The sequence below is a fragment of the Papio anubis genome, chromosome X, assembly GCF_008728515.1.
Source record: "Papio anubis isolate 15944 chromosome X, Panubis1.0, whole genome shotgun sequence".
NCBI classification, from domain to species: Eukaryota; Metazoa; Chordata; class Mammalia; order Primates; family Cercopithecidae; genus Papio; species Papio anubis.
In genome coordinates this window covers 136,531,800-136,546,564 of record NC_044996.1, presented here as the reverse complement: position 1 = coordinate 136,546,564, position 14,765 = coordinate 136,531,800, and positions in this window count along the sequence as shown.

Below are 14,765 nucleotides of genomic sequence, written 5' to 3'. Positions count from 1 at the left end.
TGAAGGGCAAGGACCATGTCTGACCAAGGAAGAGGTTATCTTTAGGCAGACAACCTTGAATTACAAGAGGCAGCTATGTGCTCTTCCTTCCCGTACACAAAACAAACCCTAGCTGGCATCAACAAGAACTCAAACTACCGCTGATTTTTTTTTAATTGTACCTGTAAATCCTGACTTGAATGCTTTCCAGTAGAGAAGCACGGTGAACTCAGGTTGTAAAGTCAGGAATGCTTCCTCCCAAATGCATTTAACTTCAAATGGCTTCCCCATTTCTCTAGAATAGAGACATGCAAATCTTCCATTTGGATGCACAAGTATCCAGACGAGACTTGTACTCCAGATGCACAGGCCTCATCTTATGGCTTCTGTGCTGTGAGGAGAATTGGCATCTCCGGTGCCCCAGATGGCTCACCATCCTAAGGGCCTGAAACCTAGGAAAATGCACAGGCGATGTATACACACTAACTTCCAGTGTGGGAGCTCAGTGCCCAAGCTCAGCCCCTGTATGCTTAAGCTAAAGTCTCCTGGCTCTCTGGCTTGACTGGGCTCTACATTGCATTTCCCCAAGGTCGGTTCCTGCACCAATTGCTTGACAAGCCATTTTGAGCCACTCTCATCTCATCCTGGACAGAATTTTGGTATCCACTCGCCAGCATCATCCAGCATAACCACAGCTGAGGAACATTCAGTCCTCTGCCAGTCCAGTCCCGAAAGGCCTGTCCATGTGGGACCAATTTTTGGGCAGATGGAAACATACATTCTGCAGCTGCACAAGGGTAAATCTTAATTACAGCCCTCAGTCTGGAGTGATCGGCAACCAGCATGGTCACCTTTTCAGACTTCCGCCTATATAAGCTCTGCTAAAATCTTAGAGCACATAAACCTTGCTGTTCAGCATGAACCCAGGAGGCGGAGCTTGCAGTGAGCCGAGATAGCGCCACTGCACTCCAGCCTGGGTGACAGAGCGAGACTCCATCTCAAAAACAAAAAAAAAAAAGAAAAAAGAAAGACAACATGAGGGCAACATATACATGAGTGTGTGTGTGTGTGTGTGTGTGTGTGTGTGTGTGCATGTGCATACTAGGTTTCCCTTTCTACCTAACTCCCAGAAATGCATGGAAGCCCCTCTGCATCCAGACATGATAGATGTAGATTTATATTCTATTTCAGTATGCTGGACCTTCCGTGGGATTCTGAGTTGCAGCAGCTTAATAGGTTACAGGAGGAGTTTTCGAATTGTGCCCTTAGTAGGCAAGTAGACAGCTCCACTGTGGGGCACAGAAGCAAGTGTCTCTGAAGTCCTGGACATGCTGAAAAGAATTCTGTGAAGAAATCACAGTTCATCTCTTGTGACACTACACACAGCTGTACGCATAGCCCCTTTTGTGTCAGGAAGCCCCAGGACTTCTGAGTAAACAATTGAAGAGTGCAGGTAACAAGAGACCATTCGTCGCTTGCAACAATTTAAAATACCTTGAAGTATACTTTAGAAAGTAATTTTTTTTTTCATTTTTGAATTTAAATATGAGAGTGGCAATCTTCTCAAATCACTAACTTCAAAATCAATTTGTATCTTTCAGAATCACTCCCTAAACGAAACAAACAAAAATGCATAATTTACATGAATGTTCACAGCAGCATTATTCATAATAGCCAAAAGGTGGAAGAAACTCAAGTGTCCATCAGAGGATGAATGAATTCACAAATTGTGGTTCATCCCTATAATGGGATACTATTCAGCCATAAAAACGAATGCAGTGCTGATGCACGCTGCATCATGGATGAGCCTGGAAGTAATATGTTAAGTGAAAGAAGCCAGACACAAAGGGATGAATATTATATGATTCCATTTACATGAAGTATTCAGAATAGCGAAATCCACAGATGCAGAAAGCAGGTTTCTGGTTGCCGGGGGTTGAGGGAAGGAGAGAATGGAGAGGAACTGCTTAACGGGCATGGGATTTTCTTTGGGGGTGATGAAACTGTTGAGGAACTAGACAGAGGCAGTGGTTTCACAACACTGAACATACGAAGTGCCACTTCATTGTTCACTTGAAAATGGTTAATTTTATTTTATGTAAAATTCACCTCTGTTTTTCAAAATGCATGATTGAAAATGTATGAAATACATTTTGCTAAGTAATCTGTGAAGTCTTTGTTCCAAAGGGTTTAGGTTTGTTTTTTTTTTGTTTTTGTTTTTTTTTGGAAGAATCCGTTTAAGATACCTCTAAAGTCTTATATTAATGTCACTTTTTTAAATGCCTCTTAGTGGATTCTGAGAATAAGTGGTTCTAAAAAACAAACAAACTAAAAAAAATAAATAAATAAACTCTACCCTGTGGAGCTGGCAACTGAAAGGCAAAACCAGTGCAGTTCATCTCCCCAAAATCAAATCAAGTAAGCAGAGATTAAGACACATAGCTGGGCCATTATATGTGGATTAATGCAAGGACTCTGACATTTTTCCAGGTAAAGAAATTGAGACATCGACATCAGTATAGCCCCAGGCTTCTTAAAGCATGGTCCACAGACCACCAGCCTTGGCATCACCCCAGAGCTTCTTAAAAATGGAGGGTCTCCATCCACGCTCGAACTGCTGAATCACAGTCTGCATTTTGACAAGGTCCCCAGGGCATCCTCATTATAGCTACAGAAACAGTCAACCGGCCCCTCTCCCTGAAGTTGTATGATTTTGCCTTCAACAAAATGCCTCCACAGGGTCTCTAAAATGCATGTTCCACAAACATGGCTGTCCAAAGCTTCCCACCTCCCCTCCAAGGCCCCTAAGACTGTTCTATCCTCCCCCGACTCCTGCCCCACCAGACACCTACAATGATCAAGACTGTCAAGCCCTGCTGCATTACTTAGAGACCCATCAGAACGTTCTAACCCAGTTTTTACCAACCAAGACTTTGCCTTCATCCTGGAAAGTAAGTCCTTCCTCTTCCTCCATCCTTCCCCAGCTGGTAAAAAAATCCAGTTGGTTCTATGTCAGGACATCTGTTTTTCACAATGCTCAGACATTACCAATCTCCTTATCTCTTTCCAATTTTTTTTATTTCTTTTTTGAAACGGAGTCTTGCCCTGTCTCCCAGGCTGGAGTACAATGGCGTGATCTCTGCTCACTGCAACCTCTGCCTCTCAGGTTCAAGCAATTCTCCCTCCTCAGTCTCTTAAGTAGCTAGAATCATAGGTACCCGCCATCATGCCTGGCTAATTTTTGTATTTTTGTAGAGGTGGGATTTCACCACGTTGACCAGGCTGGTCTTGAATTCCTGGCCTCAGGTGATCCACCCACCCTGGCCTCACAAAGTACTGGGATTATAGGCGTGAGCCACCGTGCCCAGACTCTTTCCAACTTCTATTGGCCACAAAGAATCACCTCTAATGACTGGCAATAGGCAAAAAAGCAGGATTCCGGGTGGCTGAAGAGGAAAGATAAGGTGGCTCAGATGTGTGTACTAGAAGTATTGCCGATCCCCATAGACTGGAGTGGGCTGGAGAGAAAAACAGACTGAAGAAGGACTCCAAGATGGGCCCGAGCTACAAGAAGGAGGGAGATTCCCATCCCTAAGATGAGAAAGGAAGTAGGAAGGGCAAGTTTGGTGAGAAATTCAAAGCATGCTAAAAAAAATGCTAGAAACAGGCCAGGCACAGTGGCTCAAACCTATAATCCTGGTGCTTTGGGAGGCCCAGGCAGGAGGACTGCTTGAGACCAGGAACTCAAGATCAGCCTGGGGCACAGGCCGCCTGGGGTGCCAGGCTGGAGGAAGTTCTAGAAGGTGAGCAGCTAGGACCAGCCAGAGGTCTTGAGCGAGATGAGTGATTTGGAATGCCAGACACACTACGGGTGAGCATGAGGAATGGGAGTCAGCTCCCTCCCAGAACCATTTTGTGAAGTATATCTTATCTTCACAAGCCAAACCTGTATTTGCCAGAGCGGGATAACTGCTGGAACAAACAGCCTTAGTGGTTCAGCACAGTGAATGCTTACAGACAGTCCTGACTTAAACGATGGCTTGACTTACAAATGTTCAACTTTATTATGGTGTGAAAACAATATATATTCAGTAGAAATCATGCTTCTCTCTCAATGCTGGGCAGCAGCAATGAGCCACAGCTCCCACTCAGCTACACATTTTTGGCATAATGATATTTTCAACTTATGATGGGTTGATCAAGATGTGACTACGTGGAAAGTCAGAGAGCATCTATATTTCTTGTTCACATAACATTCCAATGGGCAAGTTCCTGCTCTGATGGTGCTCCTGGGCACCTTTCCTGCTTCTGACTTTTGGACCTGCCACATTCTAGGATTATAAAGGATTCGCCTTCCATGCATACCAAGAGGGAAAGAGCCAGCATGGAGCATTGCTCAGGAGACTGTTTGGGGCTGGGCCTGCAGCCAGCATAGGTCAATTCAGCCACATCCCACTGGAGAGAGCCCAGGCATACGGCTACATAGAAGTGTCAGAGAAACCGGGAAGTGTGGTGTAGCCATGAGCCCAGGAGGAGAAGGACACAAGCGTGGTGAGTAACGAGGCAGCTTCTGTCACAAGGCACCAAGTAGTGACCACAAAGACAAGGAAATCGGGCAGAAAACTGTCATAGTGGAAAGAGCTTTTTAGAAATGGTTTACCCGATACAAGGAAAGTCTTTAGAACCACCACCGCTCTCTTCACCCAAACTTAAATCATAAAGAATAATAACAACATGATAATAACAATAATAATAAGGTTGGGGGAATGCACTTAAAAGAAACTGGCTAAATCCACACTAGAGAGGATATGCAATGAATTAGAAATTATGTTATAGTTGCAATGTTGGCCATCAAACCCATCAATAACAAACATATAAGAGCAAACGTTAGTTCAAGTCTCCCTGCCTTGGTGGCAATTCGACCCACATCGTCTTTCCATGTCCTGGTTCTTCTAGCTCTGCTATAATTCCAAGCCAGTGGACAGCAAACCACAGCCTGAGGTCACATCCCACCTACCTGCTGTTCTTGCGCGGCCTGCAAGACAAGAATGGTTCTGGCATGTTCAAATAATTGCACAAGGCCGGGTGCAGTAGCTCACACCTATAATCCCAACACTTTGGAAGGCTGGGGTGGAAGGATTGCTTGAGGCCAGAGTTCAAGACCATCCTGGGCAACATAGCAAGATCCTGTCTTTACAAAATTTTAAAAATCAGCCAGGCTTGGTAGTGTTCGTCTGTAGTCCCAGCTACTCCAGAGGCTTAGGCGGGTGGATCACTTGAGCCTAGGAGTTCAGGGTTGCAATGAGCTGTGTTTGTGCCACTGCACTCCAGGCTGGGTGACAGAGCGAGACCCTGACTCAAAAAATATATATAATTTTTTTTTATTTAATTTTATTTAAAAAATAAATAATTTAATTTAAAAAATAAAAAGTAAGAGTTTGTCAACCCCAGGTCTAAGCCTGATTGCTTTCTACTATTAAAAACCGGTCAAATCCACTGTTTGGACTTCTCAAGGTACAGTCTATTTGATGTTCAAGCTTTTCATTGTCTCTACTTAAACAGAACAACAGGTGAGCAACTCTTCCTGGACCTCCCTTGCTCTTGCTGTTCCTACTGCATCAATTCATACAGCATGGAAACCTCCATAAATACAGCATCTACTGACGTGGGATGCCGCTTTTGTTTTTGATATCTGAACCAGGAAGATTTTACTAAACTTCAAAAGTCTTAAGCAGAAGAAGAAATATTTAGGTTTGTGCATGATGTGGAAGGTTTCCCACCATTTCTTTAAAGGGCTTCCCTATAGGTTTTAATAGGCTTCCCTCTATTTTCTATGTCCCATTTATAAACACCGCCACTCCCGGCTATAGCAGTTGGAATTCAAAACTACTTCCTCCGCTGGTGATTTATCATTTCACTAGTTTATACTCACCCTGCATCCGTTCCCTAGGGCGGCCATAACAAAGTCAAAGCCAAGATTTACTCAAGTCTGAATTCAAAGCCCAAAATAATTCCTTCCCATTATCTCATTTTCCCAGCACTTTCTCTACCCCAGGATAAAATGCCATGAATCTATTTACTATCCCCACAGTCCTTATACAGATCCACTGATTTCATCTGACATTTTCTGGCCTATGGGTCCTTTTTCTCTGCCTGAAACAAAATATCTACTTAATCTTTCTTCTTCAGTCTTCATCAAGTACTTCATCAAGTACTTTAATTCCTAAATTCAACAATGTGACTCTTTTACTCTCCTCTGTAGCTAACAGAATTACACAGACCAATCCTGCAATAATAATAGCCATTAACACCTTTTTACACCTGTGTAGAGTTTTGTCATTTATTTTATATAAATATATATTTCCCACTGGTTTTAACCCACAGTGAACCTGCCTTGAAATACAGCCTCCCAAAGACCCCTCCAGGTTGGCCACACTACCTGGGCTCACTTCCACGGGCCCACCTTGCTGTGCTCAGGCCAACACACCTTCCCGAGCCTACTGGCAACTCAGCTTCCCACATCACACTGGTTACATAATTCTGCCTCTGGCAACTTTTATTGTCATTTGTAAGTGGCTACTACTGGAGGAAGCCACACATTTTTCCTGAATTTTAGGTCATTTTTGCCCTCCCAGACACAATTTCCATTTGGACTACCAACAAGTAATTGTTTACCTCCACAAGTTTCCATCATGCCATACACTAACAGCCAACTAGTTATGTAATCATTAAACAAAGTCCTCAAAGCTTCAAGGTATTTCAAAAAAAATTTTTATTATAAAGCGATGGATAACCCTTAGCTAAGTTATGAGCCAATTCCTATTTTGTAAAGTTGTGAATTCTATTACACAATGGTTACTTTTCATGCGAGAAAAGACAGAGCAATATTCGCATCCAAATGCAGAACCTGGAAGCAATGCAAACTACCAAATTGTCTTCAGCTAAAACAAAAGCCAAACATTTCATAATTGAGCCAAGACCCTAATCCAACTCATAACAGTAAATCAGTGGCACAGATGGTAGCCGTGGCGACCTTATTTTGGCTCTATATAATCTACATGTCAGATGTCGCACACGTGAGATGGGATGTTAGAGTATTACTAAAACAGTGAACAATTAACTCACTTCAGATTTCCAGATTCCTTGACCTTAAATTTAAACTACCCTTTTAAATCGATCTGAAAATATTCAAGACAGCACTCAGGCTTCCTGATTTATGCTAACAATTCGATCGTCCTTCCCTTCTTTTAGCAAAGTTTACCACATTTGAATACACTGAACATTTAACCACCTCAACACATTTCTGATCAAAGCAAGTGTGAAATAATTTCTCCTGCTCTGTACAGCAAAATTCTTTCTGCAAGTAAGTAAGAGGAGATAATGCAATTCAAAAGGCGTGAAGACTGGGTTTATATTATAGAAGATGTATTTGCGAATATAATCATATGAAATTGTTTCTTTTGTTTTCTTAAGCCTCAGTCGGGAGACAGTGGCAACTGAAACGATGTTCTCACATTGTAGCCTGATCTTCAAGATGCTTTACAAATGAAATTACTTTCTGATAATGAAATCCACTAGACTGTGGGAGAGCCTATTAGGAGAAGCCCATGATTCTCCTCGCTGCTTTGGGCCATTTCAAAGCCGATGCTCAGGGGCCCTTCCCTGACTCTGGAAGGAAAGCCAGTGAGCAGATCCTGCGTGGAGAGAGGGAACACGGGAGCCCTGTCTCCTGGCCTTGTGCTTTAACATCCAATTCTCATTATTTGGGCCTCCAGGGGCAAGGAGCTCGCAGTATCAGGGAGGTGAAACACCATCTGAAATGCAGGAAAATTCTAGGGTTTGTCGTAAAGTTTTAAAATCTGCATCCTTCCTATAGAATTGTCTAAGCTTCAACTTTTTCAGAAGAAAGGTTCTTATCAGGAATAATCCTAGTGTAACTGCACAAGTCTTTACCAAAGCGGGCGGGCAATCTGAACACTCTCTTGCCTGTGCCCTACTCTCCCACAAGTCCTTGGAGTTTAACTTGCATTTTCCGTCCCGTTCAATTCCCTTGGTCCTGGGTTGAGTGGATCTTGTGAGAGAAAAGGACACGGTCCCAGAATCTGCAGAGGGTGTAGAGTTTCCCTTGGAGCAATGGGTCCCATACTTTAGCAGCAAGTATATCAGGATCCCTTGGAGGTATTTTTTCTTTTTCTTTTTTTTTTTTTTTAGACAGGGTCTCACTCTGACAACCAGGCTGGAGTGCAGTGGCACAGTCTCGGCTCACTGCAACCTCAATCTCCTGGGCTTGAGCAATCCACCTGCCTCAGCTTCCTGAGTAGCTGGAACTACAGGAGCACACCGCCAAGCCCAGCTAATTTTTGTATTTTTTGTAGAGACAGGGTCTCACTACGTTGCCTGGTCTGGTCTTGAACCCCTGGACTCAAGTGATCCGCCTGCTTCAGCCTCCCAAAGTGCTGCAATTACAGGCATAAGCCACCATGACCGGCCTGGAAGTGTTGTTGGAAAGGGCCGCCCACCCAGGAGTTCCTAATTCAGTAGGTCTAGGTCGGGCCCAAGAATGTGCATTTCTAATAAGCTCCCCAGTGAGGCAGATGTGGCCATGGCGAGCACCACCCTTCCAGAACCGCTAACCTGGAGTTTAATTAAATACGCTGTGGGGAGGATGTGAAAAGCTCATTGCAAGCTCATTCGCAGAAGCTGCCACTTGATTGGCACATACTGTCTTGTCGCGACATGTTTTCTTTAATACCTGTCTGATTGCACACATTTTCTATTTGGAGAGAAGCCACACTGCCCAGGTTAGAATCACAGCTTCCTGCAAGTGTGTGGTCTGAAGGAAGTCTCTGAATGTCCTGGGGGTCTTAGTAAGGACGTCAGAAGGGGGCAAAGAATGAACTGGGGCAAGTGGAGCAAAGCAGTCAGACTGCCCGGTGTGTGAGACAGCCCAGAAATGCAGTGATTTTTATTCTTATTTTTACCAGCCTCAGATATGAAAGCTATAACATGACCGACTCTGATAAATCAACACCAGTGGGTCGTAATTCCTTATAGCATTCATGTGCAGCCCCTACAAGTGTTAAGTGGTTTAGTGTCTCCTTGGCCTAGATGGTACTAAGCGAAATTAAGAGTATGTTGTGCTATTATGTTTAAGAAGACGACTTGGGCCAGTCACGGTGGCTCGCGTTTGTAATCCCAATACTTTAGGAGGCTGAGGTGGGAGGATAGATTGAGGCCAGGAGTTTGAGATCAACCTGGGCAAGATAGTGCAAGCCCCATCTCTACAAATAAGAAATGAAAAAATTAGCTGGTGTGATGGCATGCACTTGTGGTCCTAGCTACTTGGGAGACTGACATGGGAGGATCCCTTGAGCCTAGGAGGTCAAGGCTGCATTGAGCCATGATGGCACCACTGCACTCCAGACTGGGCAACAAGGTGAGACCCTGTCTCCAAAAAAACAAGACGACTTATTAAAAAATTGGGGGGAGATATGGCAATAAATATAAGAAAACTTAAGGAGGAAATATTATGTCCATAGGAAAAGCATGGTTATATATTAAGGTAAATACTATGCCCGGTTCTCATCTGATTATTGTGAGGGTTGTCAAAGAAGGAAAGTGATTTTATAACCACTAGAATTTTTTCAAAGAAGGGAGGGGGGAGGGAAAGAGGAGAGAGAGAAGAACCTGAAAGGAAAAGGGAAATGAAAAGAAAAGGAAACAAAGGGAAAAGAAATCTCTCAAAACATCAGATGTGTCTTTGTTTAGTTGAGTATAGACTGTCTGTGGTGGCTTGGTGTTGTGGCGTTTTAATTGCACAATGCACCAACATGATGCTGCACATGCAGTCTAAACAGCTAACTGAAACGAGAGTACCAAATGAATACACACAAGCCTCCTCAGAAGCCGCCTCAACCTGGGCAGCTGGAACATCTTTTGTTACCTGAGCCCTTAACACTTGTCTCCAGGCAACCGATGCTCCCTCTCCCCTCATCTAGAGTGGGAGGCGCCAGCCCCCAGCAGGGCTGCGGCTCTCCAGTTTCATCTCACAGGTCCAGATTGCTGAAGAGTTATGTTTAAATAACGTCTCTATTCCGTAATCAGTATGTTCCTCCCGACCCATTAATACAGCGAAACTGCAGCCTCATATTTGGGGCCTCAAAATCACTTCTGATTGCAGGGTGGGAAAACAAACCACCACCAAAGTTACAGGTTATACACAATACCCAGACAGAGGCCCACAAAGAGATGTGTATACCTATATGTGCACACAAACATGCACACAGTACACATGCACGCACATACATGTGTGCATGCAAACACACATGTGCGTATGTACACATAAACACGCAAATGTACACACAAACATGTAAATGCCATGTATGCAATTGCATACACACATGCACATGTAGGCAGTATCATGTCTGTACACACATGCACACCTGTGTGTGCATATGGATATGTGTGCATACACGTATGTATACACAGACACACATACCCATACACACACATGCACATGCATATACACCCACACATATTAATATGGTGAGCTGTGTTTTTCAACTGAGAGACTGAATAAAGTAGCAACGTTTTAAGGCCTTTCCTCAAAGAGATTCATTGTTTAAAATTGTAGGCCAGGGCAACAACATTCTAAAGTCTCCAGGCTTTGAACTCACACCTCCAGTATTCCAGTCTCTGCTGTGTGCTGCGTCGTCGGGCCCTTCCTTCTCAGAGCACAGGAACCATTAGCCTTGGAGTTCTGGGTGGACCCCTATGGGTTCTCTCTCTTATCGCAATGATGGCTTGCCCCGGGGCCTACCTAGCCACCTCCAACTCCTACCAAGCACAACGAAGCTTTCCATAACAGGAGACCAAGTCAAAGAAAGGCAATGGCCACCGCCTTTCCCACATTGATCTTCCACTAACAGGCAGATCATAACTGAGCACATCAACCCAAACCTAATGTATTCCGGGGCTTACTCCTTGGCAAAGTGGACCAGCCCTGTTCTCCCTGAGCCAAGGCAAGAAAACTATGTAGAAAGCAGAACATGATAAATCAATCGGATAAAATGAGACCAGCTCAGAGAACAGTAAACAGTGACCTCTCCCTCAGTCACCTGTCTGCTCTCCAAATTAGGAACTAGGTCTTCCTAGCAGGTAGGCAGGTGCCAGGTGGGGCCCAGGTGTGGGTGGCAGTGGGAAGGGGAGAGGAGAACCCACCCTATACACCGCATTCCCTCCTGCAGACCAAACAGCCAGCGGCACTTTGGTCGCTGGATGCGGGGAGCCAAGAACAATTCATTAAAGGCTTTCAGGATGAAAATCCTCACAACAAATTGCCTTTCTCCTCTCCCTCTGAGTCTTCACTCTTATGTAAATGTATTCAGAAAAACCACCACTGTGCTTTCAGTGAAATGACACCGCAAAGCTACCAAAGGTCTCCGGGCTGTCTGGGTGCTTGGCAAATGTCTCTAACATCCCTATTAAAACACAGCCCGGATCTGCAGCATCCAAACAGAGGGAGATTAGCCGCGAGGCAGGACGCCTTCGGACGGAGCTAAGCTGGGTCATCCGAAGCGTCTCTCCTCCTGATCTCTATCAGGCAATTTTACGTAATCAGAAAAAATCAGCTTGCAAATGAAACCTAAACCTCAGAGTCAAAAGTTGAAAATGGAAAGTTTTTTTGTTTGTTAATGGGTATGGTTTTAATCCAACAGAACAACGTAGTTATATCCATCAAGTCCTGATTCTGTGAAGAGTTTCCAGTCAATTTTAATGTCAGCTTTTGTTCCAATCTTCAAAAGTCGATCAGATGAACAGTAGGGATGTTCATTAGAGGGTCAAGTTAAATTGCCAGGCTGCCATCAGTAGAAAGAAAAAAGGAGGCCAGCGAGCGTGTGCAAGCACTGCAGTTTCCAAATCGTTTCTATACCTTTTCATTTCAGGGATGACAGGAAACATTGTATTTCACTTAAGCCCTATCTTCCCCCCAAACAATTTCTTATATAACCATATATTATAACCACAATCAGTTAAATACAACAACGAAATACTTTGTGGTAATTGTCCAAGGTAGAAATTCAGAGTAATATTGGAGTATTAACTCATTTTTGTTTTATTCCTGTCTAGTTCATATACAAGCTTACTTGTTGTGACTGGATTCCTCAAGTATCACTCGAATATCATCAGACTCAGAAGGGACAGTCCTTACTTGCTGTGCAGGGTGTGCTGTTTGATCTGTCCATTATAAGCACCTTTATAATTGAAACCTAATGCCATTTAACTGTGTATCATAATCATGACAAAAAGAGAATGGAAAGGAGGAAGCGCCAGTCAATTATCTCATCGAACCCCCGCAAGAACTATCTACCCACCACTTCACAAAGGAGCAAACAGATTCATAGATGATGAGTAACCTGCCCCAGGCCCCCCTACGCCAGGCTGGACACAGGCTCCAGACCCCGATGCGTCATCACTCACCCGCCTCACCCACACAGACGCACCTGCAGAGCCTTCACTGCCTGCAGATGAAAACACACCATTTCTCACCTAATCCATGTGCAGCTCCATTTTGGCTCCTGAGCAGGGATCTAACATCTTCCCAAGCATAAAAGAAAGAAATCTCACCCTCATAAGTATTAATACACAACAGGATGAAGGAGTCTCAATACTCAATTCCAGCAGCCTCCACAGCTGCCCAAAAAAACAGCAGCATATCGCATCCACACAGGGTCTCAGACGAAGTCAGCAAGGAAATGTCTGCTTCCCTGATTTTCCCTAGAGCTGGGATTCTCAATGTTTTAAAGTCAATTCCATTTTTATATCAATTAGATTTTTAAATAGTATTATACCTTATTTTAAATTCTCACAGGGCCAGGCACAGTGGCTCACACCTGCAATTCCAGTGCTTTGGGAGGCCAAGGCGGAAGGATCACTTGAAACCCGGAGTGCAAGATCACCCTGGGCAACATAGTGATACCTCATCTCTACAAAACATTAAAAAATAAAAGTTAGCCACATGTTGTGGTGCATTCCTCTAGTCCCAGCTACAGGGGAGTCTGAGCAGGGTGGATTGTTTGAGCCCAGGAGTTTGAGACCACCTGGGCAACACGGAGAAACCCCATCTCTACAAAAAATTAGCTGAGCATGGTGGCGTGAGCCTGTGGTCCCGGCTACTCAGGGAGCTGAGATGGGGGGATCAGCTGAGCCCAGGAGGTGGAGGCTGCAGTGAGCTGAGATCACCCCACTGCACTCCAGCCTGGATGACAGAGCAAGATCCTGTCTCAAAAAAAAAGAAAAAAAGAAAAAAAAGAAAAAGAAAAGAAAGAAAAGAAAAAGAAAAAGAAAGAAAGAAAAGAAAAAAGAAAAATGAGGAATTGATGGAAACAAATGATATCATGTCCCCCCATTAGACATACACAAAGTAAAATATTAAATAAATGTTGCTAAGAAACCTTTCACTTCATGTGGCAGATACTCAGCACCCCAGATTCCATGCTCTCTTATGGTCTTATAAAGAGAAGGATAATTCTGTTTCCCATCATACAATCCTCTATTAAAATATGATCTTCCCAGAATCCATCAAAGCTGCAGATAGCTATACAATATAGTTCGAGCAGATAAGACATAAGCAGAGGTCTTCCAGACATTTCTGGGAAAGAATTTGCTTTCCTGATAGAGACCTCTTGCTTCCCTTCTTTCCTCTTTCTTTCCTTCCTCCCTTCCTTTCTTTCTTCCTTCCTTTCTTCCCTCTTTTCTTCCCTCCTCCCTCCCTTCCTTCCTTCCTTCCTTCTTTCATTTCTTCCTTCCTACCTCCTTTCTTCTTTAGAACACACACTTTGGGTAAGCAATCTTGCAGAAACAAAGCACTAAGCATGATGATTAAGGATACAAGCTGAGGACAAGAGTGGGAAGGAGACAGAGCGTGGGATGCTGGTGAGAACACTGGGTCACAGCACCAGCCCTGCCTGGACTGTGTTTATCTGGATCATTTTCATTATGAGAAGAAGAAATTACAGCAATCCTTGAACAACACAGGTCTGAATTGCACTAGTCCACTTATATGTGATTTTTCTTCGGCCTCTGTCACCCCCGAAACAGCAAGACCAGCCCCTCCTCTTCCTCCTCCTCTTCAGCCTACTCAACATGAAGATAACGAGGGTGAACACCTTCGGGATGATCCACGTCCACTTCGTGAATACTAAGTATATTTTCTCTTCCTTAGGATTTTCTTAATGACAATTTCTTTTCTCTGGTTTACTGTATTATAAGAATACAGTGTATAATTTGTAAAACATATAAAATATGCATTAGTTTACTTTTCTGTCTGTTTTTGAGACAGGGTCTGGCTCTGTTGCCCAGTCTGGAGTGCAGGGCACAACCTCAGCTCACTGCAACATCTGCCTCCCAGCCTCAAGTGATCCTACCATTTCAGCCTCCTGAGTAGCTGAGGCTACAGGCACCCACCACCAGGCCTGGTTAATTTTTGTATTTTTTGTAGAGATGGGGGTTTCACCATGTTGCCCAGGCTGGTCTCGAACTCCTAAGCTCAAGTAATCTACCCACCTTGGCCTCCCAAAAGTGCTGGGATTACAGGCGTGAGCCACTAGGCCCAGCCCTCATTAGTCGACTGTTTCTGTTATTGGTAAGGTTTCTGGTCAACAGTAGACTATTAGTAGTTAAGTTTGTGGGGAGTAAAAAGTTATCTGTGGATTTTCAGTTGTAAGGGGTCCAGGCCCCCTGAGTTGTTCAAGGGTCAACTGTAATTCTTGCTTGGTCAAGACTAT